Genomic DNA, 6,000 nt, shown 5'->3' on the forward strand with positions numbered 1-6,000 from the left:
TTACTGATGGTTGCTAGCTGCCACGTGGGTGCTGGGAACCGGACTCGGGTCCTCTGTAACAACAGCCATTGCTCTTAACCACTGAGACATCTCTCCAGAAACCCCTGCTTTTAAAATTTTATATTTTGGAAATATTAGAATATTAAGTAGGAGAACCAGAGATGAAAGTTTATATTACACTCCTTCAGAATACTGAAAGGTGTTGGGGGTAGATGGAGCAGGATCTGAAAAATTTGCCTCCCTTTATCCTTAGTGATTTTTGAAACTGCTATACTAAGGATTTTTTTTCTATTGGATTTTCTATCTGATAAAGATTATTATAGGCATTTCTTAGTGAACATGCATCTATTATATACCTTTTATAAGAATGATACTGTGTTATTTTGACAGTTTATACTTCTTTGATAAGATATATAATGTATATGAGTAAAGACAGATACATGCATAATTATTCCAACTGCATAATCTCTATTTCTCTATAAAATTAAGAAAATTATTTTATGTGTCTGAGTGTTTTGCCTGCATGTATATAAGTGTATCATGTGTGTAGTGCCCATGGAGGCCAGAAAAAGGTGTTGGGTTTCCTGGAACTGGAGTTACCATTATTTGTTAGCTGCCTTGTGGGTGGTGGGAACTGAACGTCCTTTGTAAGAGCAGCCAGTGCTCTTAACCATGGAGCCGTCTCTCCAGCCCCAATAGATTTTGTCAAAATATTTTTAAAATTTATATATGTGTGTGTCTGTGTGAGTGAATGTCACATGTGTGAGTGCCCATAAGGCCAGAGAGGGCATCAGATCCTCTAAAACTGAAGTTAAAGGCTGTTGTGAGCTGCTCAGTGTAGGTGCTGGGAACTGAAGGTTCCTCTACAAAAGCAGCCAGTGCTCTTAACCGCTGGGCCATCTCTCCAGCCCCATTATCTCTATTTCTTATAATTTAAAAGTCAACTATATGAAGTATACTTTAGTTGGAAAGACTGATCAAATTCCTGCAAAGAGGGTGGTAATATTTGGTAAGAAAGTAGAAAATTATGTAACAGAAAATTCTGAGAGCTGTTTGTACCAACAACTCTACATAGTGCATAAAACCATTCAGTTTCCTGAATGAATGAATTTAGGAGACTAGTTTATATCTACATAGCTGGTAAAAGCTAGAATCAAATTCAGGTGGCTCTGATTCTCAATATGGTCTAGCAGGTGATATGTGTCAAGAAGAGCATATGTCAGGGTTTATAATATCTTAACATTCTTCTGCCTTAAACAACTCCTACTGTGAATGAGGATCCTGAGTCAAAGTTCTGAACCCCCAAACACATGGCAGAGTTAGTCCCAGAATCAATTCTGACCTCAGTTTCTGTCATATATACTTTCAACAAATATTTCCATTTTTATACTTTAGGTATTTAAAAAATATTTTATTTATTATTTTAATTTTATGCTTATGAGTGTATTATTGCCTGCATGTATGTAAGTGCACCCATGTCATGCAATGCTTGAAGAGGTCAGAAGAGAGAATCAGTTCCCCTGTAACTGGAGTTACAGATGTTGTTAGCTGCCATGTGGGTTCTGGGAACTGAACCCAGGTCCTCTACAAGAGCAGCCAGTGCTCTTGACCGCTGGGCCATCTCTCCAGCCTCCCTTAGGTGTATTTTTAACATCACAGACTGGAGATGACAAAAGTCCATTTGAGTATGCATATCAGTTTTTGATAAGCTACTAGATTAATGTGTTTTTGTTTGGATGGAAAGACATAAAAAAGGAATTATTAGCAAACTTATTTCTGGAACCTCATTAAGTAAAAGCGAGATTTTTAAAAAAAGTAAAACAATGTCATTCCACCAGATGTCACTGTTTGCATGTAGCAATGAACTTATAGTGGTTAAAAAATACAACTCCCCCTCCCCAATCATATTTTGTAAAAATAAAAGTCTATATAGTTACTCATATTTTTCTATGGGCTCACTTTTCTGAGACTAAATTTCTTGCTTAAAAAAGAGTGCAAAGCATTCATAGGCCTCCACTGCAGATTTTAAGGAAGAATCATGAAAGGATAAAGGAAATGAGATCTAGCTCTCGATGTAGATCTTCAAGAAGATGAGCTTGTAAAATTTTCTCCACACCCAGGGACCTACTTTTTAAATAGGTATCTGTGAATTGAGAGCCAGAAAGTGGGTTTAAAAAGTCAGCTTAGTGGTTAGTTATAACCGTTTTGAAAATGCTGTATAGAACAGCCTATTGCATGTAAATATTTTGTGAAATTTCTCTACGTAAACATTAAAAAATTTCCCCTATACACATATTCTGTGAGTTAAATAGACTGTTCTGAGAACTTTCCCTCAGACTTTGTTTACCTTGTAGCAAGGACCATTTTCTAAGGAAAAAGTGAGGGGATTTGTGATGCAGAACTCCTTCCTCTTCTGAGAACCCTACTCCGGCCGGGGAGGGCTGCCAGACCAGGGACCTTTCTCCATGCTTCACAGGATGCGACTCACAGTTTGTAACTCATAGATGTGTACAAAGATATTTTAAGAGTACTCGCAGCTTACAGCAAATGTCTTCTAAGCTTCTGACAGCAGCGTACAGCAAGAAATGTATTTTATATCCAGGTCTGATGGGTTTCCAATGTTGACTTAGAAGAAAAGGTGAAGCTTTTATTCTTAGAGAAATGGGCTTGTTTCCTTCTTTCAGCCTCCTCACTGGTAGTAGCAACAATAATGATTATAATTTCACCATGTTCTGAGCATGTACGGTTTGGAAAGCTCTTTGTATATATTATTCCCAAACAATAGACTATAACCAATCAGTGTTGCCACTTACAGATGAGGAGACAGATTTAGGATGGAGAGGTGCCCTACTCAAGCGTTCCTGGTCTCTTCTGTGTTGGTCTAATAGAATGCCCAAGACTGGTAGTTTATTAAAAATGAACCAACCACGTTTATATTGGCTTATGTTTTTGGAGTCTGGGAAGTTCTAGAACGGGCAGCAGCATCTATTTAGAGCCCTGTGCCTCTTCAGCTCATGGTGGAAAATGAAAGGCCAAGGACACATGAGAAAAACAGGAAAGGGGACAAATTCTTGTGCGTCAAAACTCCTGATTCCTGCAAAATGGCATTAGTCCGTTCATGAGGACTGCAGCCCTATGGCACAGATAGCGTTCACCGGACCCCACCTCCTACTAGGCCACACCTCTCAACATTGCCACTTTCGGGAAAAGACTCAACATGAGCTTTGGTGAATTCAAATCATAGCACCGACATAGCAATAGGACTAAAATCCTGGTCATAACTTCATTCCAAAAGTTCACTCTTTCTGGCATATTAGTGACATTTAGACTTCTTTGGACATAAGAATCATCACTGTGCTTGATTAGTACATTAATTCCTACCTTGACTGAATTTGAATCTTCAGAGTAGGGATGGGAAGCTGTAGATTTGATAGTCTTCTCAGGATAGCTTATGATCAAGCTGTTTTAGGAAAGTCAATGGTAATCAGAGGCTCTCAAACTGACTGTACCGGAATCACCTGCAGGGCTGGTTAAAACACAGATTACTGGACCCACAGCCTGAATTTCTCATTGATTAGGTGTGTGGTGAGTGCCAGTGATTGCTTATTTATTTTAAAATAATTTTTATTCTGAACTTTTTTTGTATTTCATACATGAAGTCCTCTCTAACCCTTCTCCCCCTTCCCCTCCGGTACCCTTCTATTGCCCCCCTGCCCCCCACTGGAGTTGCATAAGACCCGTGCAGACTCAGGCAGACAAAAACCCAGCACAGAACTGTGGAAATGAACAGCAAGCCCCAATCTTAGTTGAATTATTGGCAGCTGACTACTGCGGGGTGAGGAAGAGCAGATCTTCTTGAAGAGAGAGACTCTAGACAGGCTGACTAGACCCTGGCAGATGAACTTGCACTAGGGGACATCTTGGACATCTCAGGACACTAACTTTACATAATAGGCCTTAATACAAATGACAGAATATGTGATTTGCACTTTTAACAAGTGGATATGAGATACTTAAGATGCTGGTTAGGGAACACCCAGTGGGAACTGATGGAACATCCCATGGTGGGATTTGAGTCTCACTTCCTCAGGACAGGGTTTGGGGCCACTTTTAGCTCTTGGCAAGATTTTCTTACTCAGTGAAAACTCATTTTTTACCTACTATATTTAAATCTTTGGGAAACAGAAAATGAGTGTTGCTCTCGCCCAGGCCCTGCACTGTTATTTACTGTGAGAGACAGGATGGAGTATATTCTATAGTGAAAGAACAGATCCACTACAGCAGGAGGACTAGGGAGGCAACATGAATTTTGACTGGAAAAAGGGAGACTGTAAAGGTCTTAGGGCAGTGTTGAGGTCTTGAGTCCTTGCCCTTCCCGTTTTCCCCGGTATCACTCTATTAGTAATCCCAGTATCTCGGCCACTTTTGCATATTGTATTGACTGGTAGATTGGAGAAATGAAGTAGGATTAGTAAGGCAGATGGTCCCGAAGGTGTAGAGGACCCTGTCTTCCATGCGTTGGAGCATGGGTTGTATTGTACGTTTGGTCACTGAAGTATTTGGAGAGGAGGTGATTGACACTAACTCTGCTAAGGATATATAGCATGAATTGGAGGGGGGAGTGTCTGGAGGTAAAGGACCAGCAAAGATGATGTCACAGGACTCAGATGAGAGAAGATGCAGTAGAAAGAAATAAAGGAGCATGGCAAATGTAGAAAGGAATTTCCAAGTGACTCCTCTACATCACAGGTGAGCAGGCTGCTGACCATGGATGGCTTTTCACAGCCTTTGGACCAAGGAAACATCCATCTGTGCTTTAGGAACATGAGAGACGATAGTGTGGAAATGACGTTTACTACCGTATTTTTGGCTTTTAGTCAAAGGAAAGAACAGCAGTACCTCAGGGTGCTTCTTAGGTCGCCTTACCTCTGACTACTGCCACTGTTCCCCCATATTCTGATGTTAGAACTATTTTATTCACCTTGATGTATTTACACTCTAGGCTTATTCTCTCAAACCCGACTCTGTTCTTTTCTGGATCTCTTAGTCAAGGTTCAGCTGCAGAAAACAGAAATACCTTCAGGTATTTGAAACAAAAAGTTTGAACAATGGAAGTTTAGCAGAAGGGTGGAGAAAAATGGTCATTCACCTGGGAGGACTCGCAAAAATACCCATACAGCACAGGGAACTGGCCTCTGAGGGAGTGGCTCTTTCTGGCAGTCAGGAGGACTGGAGAAAGGGAAGCCAATTCTGGTAACATATTCCCTTAGCTACAGAAGAACTCTGCATGTCTTGACTTCTGCCTTCTAAGTGGTGTATAAGTTTACCTGGAAAGTTTACCTGGAGAGTGGTCCACATAGCATCCAGAACAGCGGCTGCAGGTACTGCCCCATACTCGTCATCATGAGGAGGTTGGAGAAAGAGGTTGGAGTGGGTATGGAGTCACAGTGCTACTCACCTTGCTGGAGGTGATTTTAACTTCTCTTTGATTTTTGGCTAGATGAGATAGGAAGCTTATTCTTGTGACTCTACTTAGACAAAGCCTTATCTTCTTCAGCTACCTCTGGGCTAGTTTCTTCCTGAAGAGCTGTTAAGATGGGCTTTGAGAGCTTCAGTGTATTATTAAATGACTGTTCAGTTGGGTTTCTTTATGCTTAGCCTTAATAGTTGTTAACTAACAGAATTACTTTCAGTTTCTATGATGGATTATCAAAAAGTCAGATGAACCAGCATCTGAATACTTCCATGTGCTACTGATAGAGCAGCAATCTGAATTGACATGCTTTATATTAATTTTATATTTATTTTACTGTATTTTAAACAAGAAGTCTATAAGTCATTCATAATTGATATAGCCTGCTTTCAGACATTAAGTTTTTTTTAAAATCTTTTTGAGACAGGGTCTCCCTGTAGCCCCAGCTGTCCTGTAACTCACTATGTAGACCAGGCTGGCCTTGAACTCACAGAGATCCCCCTGCCTCTGCCTCCCAAGTGCTGGGA

General features: G+C 40.5%; 1 protein-coding gene across 1 annotated transcript in view; it reads left to right on the forward strand.

The window, feature by feature from the left end:
• Window positions 1-6,000, forward strand: part of Ttc6 (tetratricopeptide repeat domain 6) — a 247,768-nt gene that overhangs the window by 103,089 nt on the left and 138,679 nt on the right. The gene's annotated exons all lie outside the window — the stretch shown is intronic.

Source organism: Nannospalax galili, unplaced genomic scaffold (assembly GCF_000622305.1).
Source record: "Nannospalax galili isolate Female #2095 unplaced genomic scaffold, S.galili_v1.0 scaffold636, whole genome shotgun sequence".
Taxonomy (NCBI): Eukaryota; Metazoa; Chordata; class Mammalia; order Rodentia; family Spalacidae; genus Nannospalax; species Nannospalax galili.